The sequence below is a fragment of the Ursus americanus genome, unplaced genomic scaffold (genome assembly GCF_024610735.1).
Source record: "Ursus americanus isolate L20-20 unplaced genomic scaffold, mUrsAme1.1.p SCAF_45, whole genome shotgun sequence".
NCBI lineage: Eukaryota > Metazoa > Chordata > Mammalia > Carnivora > Ursidae > Ursus > Ursus americanus.
The window spans coordinates 754,312-764,189 of record NW_028273627.1 but is presented as its reverse complement, the minus strand read 5'-3'; positions in this window follow the sequence as shown (position 1 = coordinate 764,189).

Here is a 9,878-nt window from a genome sequence, read left to right as displayed (position 1 = left end):
TAATGATAAAAGTAATGTTTATCTTATATCATCTGTGGGCCCTGATCCTGGGCTCCCAGGGAAGCTATCCTTTAACATTTTACCCGGCTCAAAATGACTGGGCAAAACCTCAAAGCATGGGCCCTATTTCTGCCCCAAGCACATGTTGTACATCTGTTTTGAGAAGAAAACAATAACCCAAAATGCCAACATGAAGATAAGAAAAAATCAAGAACCTCTTTGGCTCCCATAAGATTAAAGTCATACTGACATGTACATACTGAAAATGCATGAAATCATTGCATGTCCTAAAGCCCAAGCCTTGGAGGGTCTGAGAGCCACTGACCTTGCCCAGAACCAGGCACACCCCAGCAGGGAGGGCTGGTGCAGAAAGGGAAGGGGCAGGACGCTGAGGGTGGTCTGCAGCTAGAGGGGTCCCTAGAAGGGGCCAGGTGTGTGGGGGGAGCCCGGCCCACGACCCCACCCATGCCTGTGCTGGGTGTTGAGTAGAGGAGGCGCCTCTTGGACCCCCTGCACTTTCAGGGTTCCAGGGGCTTGAGGGCGGGTTGCCCGGCATCCAAGGGGCTAGGGCACCACCCTCCCCGACCAATCACCGCTTGGGGGTGGAGCTACGTCTCTGTGGGCGGTCCCAGAGTTGCAGCGGGTTGCAGACCTGGGGCAGAAGAAGGGGCACTGGGAGAGAGAGAGTTGCCCTGCGGAGGTCCGGGCTGGTGAGTGAGCAGCATGCCCCGGGGTGGGGGTCGGGGGGTAGGGTGCGCCCCAGGTGGGAGGCAGGGTTCTGGAAGGGCACGTGGAGAGGGTTCATTGTGGGGACTCAGGTGAGTTTTCTTTTTCCCTTTAAAGTCTCTTCCGCCCCATGTCCTCAACTGGCCTTATTCCCCATACCCGTGAACTCCAGGGCGCCCACTCACCTGAGCTTTTGTGGGATGGGTTGCAGAATTTCAGGGTTTCCCCTGTTCCCCGGGAAGAGTGCGGGCAAGGACCTCACAGAATCCCCACCTTCAGTGGGGTGTCCCCCGGTTCTCTGACACAGTGCAGGTGATGCATCTTGAGCAGTACCCCGAGTTCAGCAGGGTGTGCCCTGGTCCCCCAGGCACAGGTGTGGCAGTAGCAAGCCCCAGAGCCATCCCCCAACTTCAGCATTATGCCCCGTGTGCCCCCGAGTTAGTGGTAATTGGCTGTTAGAATCATGCAGGAAAATCCTCCAGGTGGGGGCCTGGAGGCGGGCGTAAACCAGACCCCACTCTAGTTGCATTGGGAATAGACGAATTGAGGGTTTCTTTAGAAGAGTAAGTCTGCTTTCCAGAAAAGGCAAGGTCATTGGTCTATTGAGAATGAAGATAATTAGTGCTAAACAACAAGTATGTGTTGCCCCTTCGTCCAGAAACCGAAGCAGGTGTGCAGGCTTTAGGTCAGAGGTGCCTTCTTCTCCCCAGCTGACAGCACTTCTCTGCTCTGGCTCCATGAGACTCGAGGTTTTGAACGTCAGCATCTGAGTCAGGGAGGCAGCTTGTCACAGGACGCCAGTGTTCAGAGAAAACACAGCTATTTTGGCATAATGTCCTATCTATGTCAGGACTGGAGGTAAAACCTCTCATTATCCCAAAACCTCCTGGGCTTTTCTCTTTTCTCTAGTTGAGCCACAAAGTAAAATTGAAGTAGCTGTCAGCATTCTGGGTTTGGTGCAAGAATTACTTAGTTTCCCTGCAGGTAGAACTTTGCAGGGGATCACAATTTCTCTGTCCATTTATTGCTTACAAATGTATTTTGACTATCTGTTTCCTAGGAACCCTCTTTTATTAGAAAGGGAAGGTGAGATTCACTCTGTGCCTGTTTGTAACATCTAATTTGTTCCTTCGTCTAACAATGTTTATTCAATTGGGCCTAAGATATGGTTGAGTGGCCAGCATCTAGAGTTAGGTGGCTTTTTTTCATCTGATACAGACTTGGATGATGTCATTTGACAAAGGTGATGTTTCATCATTGATTAGTTTATTCACCAGAAGAGTTAAAATTAGGGTGGAGGGAAAATTCAAAATTATCCAAATGGGCCTGTTCCTGTTTAAAAGTTGAGCTTGACTTTCTAGTTTTACTATTATCTCGATATTTTGAGGTGCCATATTCTGTCTGTAGTTTCTTTGGTGGTGGAGTCAGAAGGAGAGTCTGGGAATTCTTTTGGATAGTGGCATGCTGGTGGCTTCAAGGGGCTTGGCGTCAGGAGCCTTGGGGTGAATTCTGCAACTGCTTGCCTGACCCAGGGTGCATCTCGCAGAGGTTTTGTTTCCTCTTATGAAATTGCCAGCAGATAATGTTCTGCTTAAAGGGGAACCCTCCCATCCTGTTGGTGGGAATGCAGACTGGTGCAGACAGTCTGGGAAACAGTGTGGGGGTTCCTCAAAAAGTTAAACATTGAACAACCACATGATCCAGCAATTGCTCTCCTAGGTGCTTACCCAAAAGATACAAAAATGCACATTCGAAGGGGGTACATGCACCATGATGTTTATAGCAACAATGTCCACAGTAGCCAAACTATGGAGAGAATCCCAAAGTCCATGCACTGATGAATGGATAAAGCAGATGTGGGATACGTATATATATGTATATATGTATATGTGTGTGTGTGTATATATATATATATATATATATATATATATATATATATATATATATATATATGGGAATATGACCCAGCTTCAAAAAGAATGAAATCTTACCATTTGCAAGGATGTGGATGGATCTAGAGTGTATTAAGCTAAGCAAAATTAGTGAGGAAAGACAAATATCCTATGCTCTCACGCTTGTGGAATTTCAGAAAGAAAACAGATGAACAGAGTTGAGGGGTGATGAGAAAGGCAAACAAGGAAATAGACTCAACCTTGGAGAACAAACTGAGTGTTGCTGCAGGACAGGGGCGTGGGGGGAAGAGTTAAGTGGGTGAGGGGTATTAAGGAGGGCGCTTGTGATGAGCACTGGGTACTGTATGCAGGTGAGGAATCACTAAATCCTACCCCTGAAGCGAATATTCCATGGCATGTGAACTAACTGGAATTTAAGTAAAAGAAGAAAGGAAAAAGTGTTCTGCTTCATGAAGAGTGAGGTAAAATTGTAGTGATTTGGGCTGTACTGTTCTATAGATGATAGTTGTAAAACACCCTGTTGTAAGATACACTAGTTTCTTATCACGTAAGGAGTCCTCAGAAAGCTGCAATGAAAGATTCAGATCTCAGAGCATGTTCATGTTCCACTGAAATGTTACAGTTTGCACAGGTAGGACAGAAGGAGAGAAAGGCAACAGAAGGGGAAAGTAGGTGTGAACCTTTCATTAGTTAGCATTATAGCTTTCTCATGAAAGCCTTGCGCCAGTGTGATTTTGCAAGAAGAGGGGGAATCCGGGAGCTTTGCAGGAGACGGGGGAGTTCCAGGTCTGGGTAAAGCTGACAGGGGTCCCAGAGGAGAGCTGAATGCATTCTGCAGCAGGGTGTGGGCAGGGTGGGCTCCAGGGGTGGCTGTGGGTCTCCTGTGTGAGAGTTGTGACAGGTGAGGGCTGTGTGCAAGTTCCTGGCTGAGGACAAGTGAGGCACAGGTGGAGAGCTGGCAGAAAACCTTTTTCTGGGCCTCCAGCCTCACCCAACACACACAGCCTCACCTTCTGTCCCTGTCACTCCAATTCAGACTTCTCAGAAGGCGAGTGAGAACACATCAAGAGCATTCTAAACAGAAGGGAAAGCATGTGCAAAGGCTCTGGGGCAGGAGAATTCCAGATATGTCCAGGAGCAGCAAGAAGGCCCTGTGGCCACAGGGGACAGCTTAGGACATGACCTCAGGGAGGTGACAGAGGGCGACAGAAAGCCATTCCAGGGCTATAACCCCATGAGACCCTGTTTCACTAGGCCATCGTGGCTACAGCGTTGAGAACAGATGACAGAGGGTTGAAGATGGCAAGGCAGGTCAATGACGAAGCTTTTCCAGGAACTCAGGCACTGTGGACCAGACAGGTGGCCTTGGATGGAGTGGTTAGACCTATTCTGGGTCCATTTTGAAGATGGAGCTCACAGGATTTGCTGATGAGTTAGCTATTAGGAGCAGGAGAACGGAGGAATTGGGGTAACTCCCAGCTGTTGTGGGTTGTCCTGATCGAGGGGAAGGAGAGGGTTTCTGGGGTAAGGAGGTAGTCCGTGTTCCGCATGCTGAGGAAGGTGCCTTTCCCGGTGGATCTGCTGAGGTTTGTGTCTGGGAGAACCTTTCACATCTCCTCCCTCAGCAATGCTCAAGTACAAGTATCCCCCAGCTTTTAAACGTTCACAGTAAGACACTTGGCTTTCTTGAAAGAACTACGTTATTACCCAGCTTCAGTGAGAGGAAGAGACCTAAAGAGGATTTCCCTCTTATGAAAAAAGGTGAACAGTGAGAATCGCGTTCAGCATCTGTTTTGGGGAGAAGCACGACAGAGGCGGCGTGCACCCCAACCAGCTCCTTCCGCTGGGAACCGCTCTCCGCATCCAGCCACCAGCACTTTGAATTGTGTCTGTGAGCCTCTGCTGTGCTTTATCTTCATTTATGCTGGGCCTCCGTTAGAAACTTGTGTCCTGAGGCCTAAGAAAAGCCAAAGAGAAGGAATCTTGGAGTCTGAGCACACTGTCCAATTTTTCCGTGTAAATGAACGGTCATCCCTTCTTTACACCATTTCTGCTGTGCAAGGTTTCTCAGAAGCCCTGTACTTTCAAAGAGCAGGGAAACCTATACCCCATGCTGCGGGGTTAGTTTTAGTCTCCATGCTGGACAGAACATTTCATGACTGTCGGATTTTCTCACTCAAACATTGAGACTTGGACCACCTTCACCCGTTTCTACCACCCCATCCCCGAATCTGGCACCTACCAATCTGCTCTCAGTATCTATGTGTTCAGTATGTGTTTATTCCACGTGGAATGTACATGAGAGCATCTGGTATTTGTCTTTCTGTGTCTGAGTTACTTGGCATAAGGCCCCCAAGGTCTGTGTTTCCATGTCTGGTTATTGTGAATAATGCTGCAGTGAACGTGGGAGTGCATCTGTCTTTTTGAGGCAGTATTTTTGTGTTCTCCAAATCAATACTCAGTAGAGCCATTACTGGGTCATGTGGTAGTTGTATTTATTTTTTCAGGAACCTCCATACCGTTTGTCACAGTGGCTGCACCAATTTCCATTCCCACCAACAGCGCACAGTGTCTCCTCGTCTACACGCCCTTGACCCCACCTGGTGTCTGTCTCTGGGACAATTGCTGTTCCAACAGTTGTGAGGGGATAGCCGATTGTGGGTTTGACTGATGTTTCCCTGACGATGCTCAGTGATGTCGAACAACTTTTTCTGTCTGTTGGCACCTGTGTGCCATCTTTGGACAGTATCTATTCACATATTCACCCCATTTTTTATACAGTTTTTTTTTGTTTTGATTTGTATGAGTGTTGTGTGCATTTTGGATATTAGCCTCTTCTCACACATATGATTCGCAGATATTTTTTTCTTATTGGGTCAGTGGCCTTTTAAGTTTTTGATGGTTTCTTTTGCCGTGTGGAAGATTTCAGTTTGATGTTGTTCCACTTGTTTATTTTTGCTTTTGTTGCCTTTGCATTTGGTGTCCGATCTGAAGACTCTTTGCCAAAACCAATGTCGAGAGACTTAGTACCTGTGTCTTCTTGGAGGTTTATGGATTCGGGTCTTATGTTCAAATCATTCATCCATTAAAAATTTTGTGTGTGGTGTAAGAAAGTGACCCAGTTATATTCTTCTGCATTTAGTGTCCAGTTTGCCTGTTACCGCTCACTGAAGAGACAGTCCTTCCCTCATGGCATATCTTCTGCTGCTGTGTCGTAAGTTAGGGTCATCTACGTGTGGGTAAGTTTCTGAGCTTTCTGTTCTGTTCCACTGACCTGGTGTCTGTGTTTCTGCCAGTACCATCCTGTTTAGATGACAACAGCTTTGTAATCTAGCTTGAAATCCAGGAGTGTGTTGACTGCACCTTTCTTTCTCCAGGTTGCTTTGGGTATTTGGGGTCTTTTGTGATTCCATACAAGTTTGAGGACTGTTTTCTATTTCCTCGAATAATGCCACTGGAATTCAGATGGGGATTTCATCACATCTGTCGATTGCTTTGGGTACGATGGACATGTTCACATAATTAACTCTTCCAGTTAAGGAGCATGGCGTATGCTTCCATTTGTTTGTGTTGCCTTCCAAATCTTTGACCCATACATTCTGCCCCCCCTCGACACACATGTTTTTCATTTCTTTTCTGCCATGTGTTGAGTGTACTATGTCTTTCTCATTGTTGGTTACTTTTATTCCTAGATTTTTTTTTTTTGATGCAATTGTAAATGGCATTGCTTTTTTAATTTCTCTTTGCGAAAGTGTGTCATCAGTATACAGAAATGCAAGAAGTTGGGTCATCTGGGTGGCTCCATAGGTGAAGCGTCTGCCTTCTGCTCAGGTCAGAGTTCTTGGATCGAGCCCCGTGTTGGGCTCCCCGCTTAGCGAGGGTCTGCTTCTCCGTCTTTCTGACACTCCCCCGGCTCGTGCTTTTTCTCTTCCTGTCAAATAAATAAATAAAATCTGAAAAAAAATAAAGACAACAGGTCTCTGTATATTGACTTTATATCCTGCAGCTTTCTTGAATTTGTTTATTCTAACAGTTTTTTTTTTTTTTTTTTTTTGTGGAATCTTTTGGGATTTCATGTCATTTGCAAATAGTGACCGTTTTCCTGTATGGATTTCATATCTTTCTCTTTTTTTAAAATGATGTTAGTCACCCTACAGTACTTCATTTGTTTTTGATGTAGTGTTCCAGGATTCATTGTTTGCATATAACACCTAGTGCTCATTATGACACGTGCCCTCCTTAATACCCATCACCAGGATAACCCATTCCCCTACCCCTCCCTTTCTGCAACCTTCAGTTTGTTTCCCAGTGTCAATAGTCTCTCATGGTTCATCTCCCCCTCTCATTCCCCACCTTCACTTTTCCCTTCCTTCTCCTAATGTCCTCCATGCTATTCCTTCCATTCCACATAGGAGTGAAACCATATGATAATTGTCTTTCTCTGCTTGACTTAATTTCACTTAGCATAATCCCCTCCTGGTCCATCCACGTTGGTGCAAATGGTGGGTATTCATCCTTTCTGATGACTGAGTAATATTCCATTGTATAGATGAACCACATCTTCTTTGTCCATTCATTTGCTGAAGGACATCTTGGCTCCTTCCACAGTTTGGCTATTAGGGACATTGCTGCTATGAACATTGGGATACAGGTGCCCCTTCTTTTCATTACTCTGTGTCTATGGGGTAAATACCCAGTAGTGCAATTGGTGGGTCGTAGGATAGCTCTGTGTTCAACGTCTTGAGGAATCTCCATATTGTTTTCAAAAGTGGCTGTACCAGCTTGAATTCTCACGAGTAGTGGTAGAGGGCTCCCCTTTCTCCACATCCTCTCTGACTTTTTTTTATTTCCTGTCTTGTTAATTTCTTCTCAAGATTTTATTCATTTATTCCACAGAGATAGAGACAGCCAGCGAGAGAGGGAACACAAGCAGGGGGAGTGGGAGAGGAAGAAGCAGGCTCATAGCGGAGGAGCCTGATGTGGGGCTCCATCCCATAATGCTGGGATCACGCCCTGAGCCGATGGCAGACGCTTAACTGCTGTGCCACCCAGGTGCCCCCGGCCTTGTTAATTTTAACCATTCTAACTGGTGTAAGGTGGTATCTCATTGTAGTTTTGATTTGTATTTGCCTGATGGCAAGTGATGTGGAGCATTTTTTCATGTGTCTGTTGGCCATTTGTATGTCTTCTCTGGACAAGTATCTCTTTGTGTCTTCTGCCCATTTTTTGGGTGTCGAGTTTGAGGAGTTCTTTATAGATCTTGGATACCAGCCCTTTATCTGTAATATCATTTGCAGATATCTTCTTCGATTCCATAGGTTGCCTTTTTGTTTTGTTGATCGTTTGCTTTGCCGTGCAGAAACTTTTTATCTTGATGAAGTGCCAATAGTTCATTTTTGCTTTTATTTCCTTTGCCTTTAGAGACGTGGCTTGCAAGAAGTTGTTGTGTCCAAGGTTGAAGAGTTCTTTTGATTTTGATATGAGACAGGAATCCATTATCTTTCTTTCCTGATTGCATTCGAGTCCTCTGTCTTTCTTGGTGAGTCTAGCTAAGTTTGTCAGTTTTGTTTATCTTTCCAAAAAAGGCAGCTCTCATTTTCATTGTGTGGTTTTTTTTTTTTTTTTTTTGTCTTTTTAGTCTCTGTTGGATTTATTTATGCATTCCTTTTTGTTATTTCCTTATTTCTACTAATTTGGGGCTTTGTTTGCTGTTTTTTTTTTTCTACTTCTTTACCACAGAAATCAGGTTGTTTATTGGAGAGCATTCTCATGGATTGATGAAGACTTGAATTTCTATGAACGTCCCCCCCGTAGAGCTACTTTTGCTGCATCCCATAAGTTTTTGTAGGTTGTCTTTTTCATCAGTGTCAAGGTACTTCTAAATTTTTTTTGATTTCTTCTTTGACTGTTGGTTGTTCAGTAGCATGTTGTTAAATCTCCACATATTTTTTTAAGATTATTTAAGTATCTGGCAGAGAGTGAGACAGCGAGAGAGGGAACGCAAGCAGGGGGGTGGGAGAGGGAGAAGCGGGCTTCCCACTGAGCAAGGAGCCTGATTCGGGGCTAGATCCCAGGCTCCTGGGATCACGACCTGAGCTGAGGGCAGATCCTTAATGACTGAGCCACCCAGGCCCCCCAATCTCCCCCTGTTTTTGACTGTCCCATTTTTTTCTTGAGACTGATTTCTAGTTTCATATCATTGTGGTTGGACAAGATTTGTAGCAGAAGGTGAAGAGAGCATTCAGATGAAAGGTTTGTTTCCTGGAGGGTTTTCTGAGGGCAGACCATGAGTTCCGTGGGGACGGAGGAAGGTTTTGTGAGACGGGGGGTGGGGTTAACCCTTGTTAGAATTACTGACTACTACCATGCAGGCTGTGTGCTACCGTTCACACCGTAGTCCTGATGGGCTTGTACTTCATTAGAAATATTTTCTAGGAGGTGTAGGCATAGGCTTCTCTAAAAGAAAGGTGCCATGTGGGTTCATGGCATGACCCCAGGTCAGCAACCAGGATGTATGGTATTGTGGGGGATCAGAACCAGGCTTTCTGTGGGAAGTGACGGAAATAGGGTATGGTGAGCTCCATGACCTCATAGGTGAGGTCCCGAGTGACCCACTGGGTGTTGGGTTCCGTGGATCTGTTTCATCAGGTGCTGTGGAATTCAGGGACACCCTCCTGTCTGTGGATTTGTGTGGAGACAGGTAGACATCAGTGTCTGGCCAGGCACGAGGGTCGCACTGGACCACCACCAGAGGTGCAGCATGCGGGGGAGCCACTGCTTGGTTTCCACGAAAGCTGACCAGGGTCTGTGACCGTGATTCCTAGCAGCTGCAAGGGGAGAGGAGGCCGGGGGTGGCGCACACTTCCTAGACTTGTGGTCAGGACTAGTCTGGAGCCCACTGAAGTCAGCCACACCTGGCACAGAAGGCCCCCAGTCAGTGTAGCTGTGGGCACTGCTCCCATGGCACTTTCGGGCCGGCTCCATGCTGCCACCTCCTGCTTTTCATCATCATCTTCAAGGTCGTGTGCCTCTGCTCTTGCCCCATGGCCTCCGGGGTATTGTCCGTCCTCCATCTGGCCCTCGTCCCTGGTGCCCTGTGCAGTCCGATGCCAGGGTAGCCTTCTCGAGACAAACATCTGGCCCTGATGGAACACTTCCATGGATCTCGTGTGATGCGAGGATGATGTCCTGCCCTGGAAGGGGGCTGCAGGTCCCCAATCAGGAGAGCCATGTCTCCCT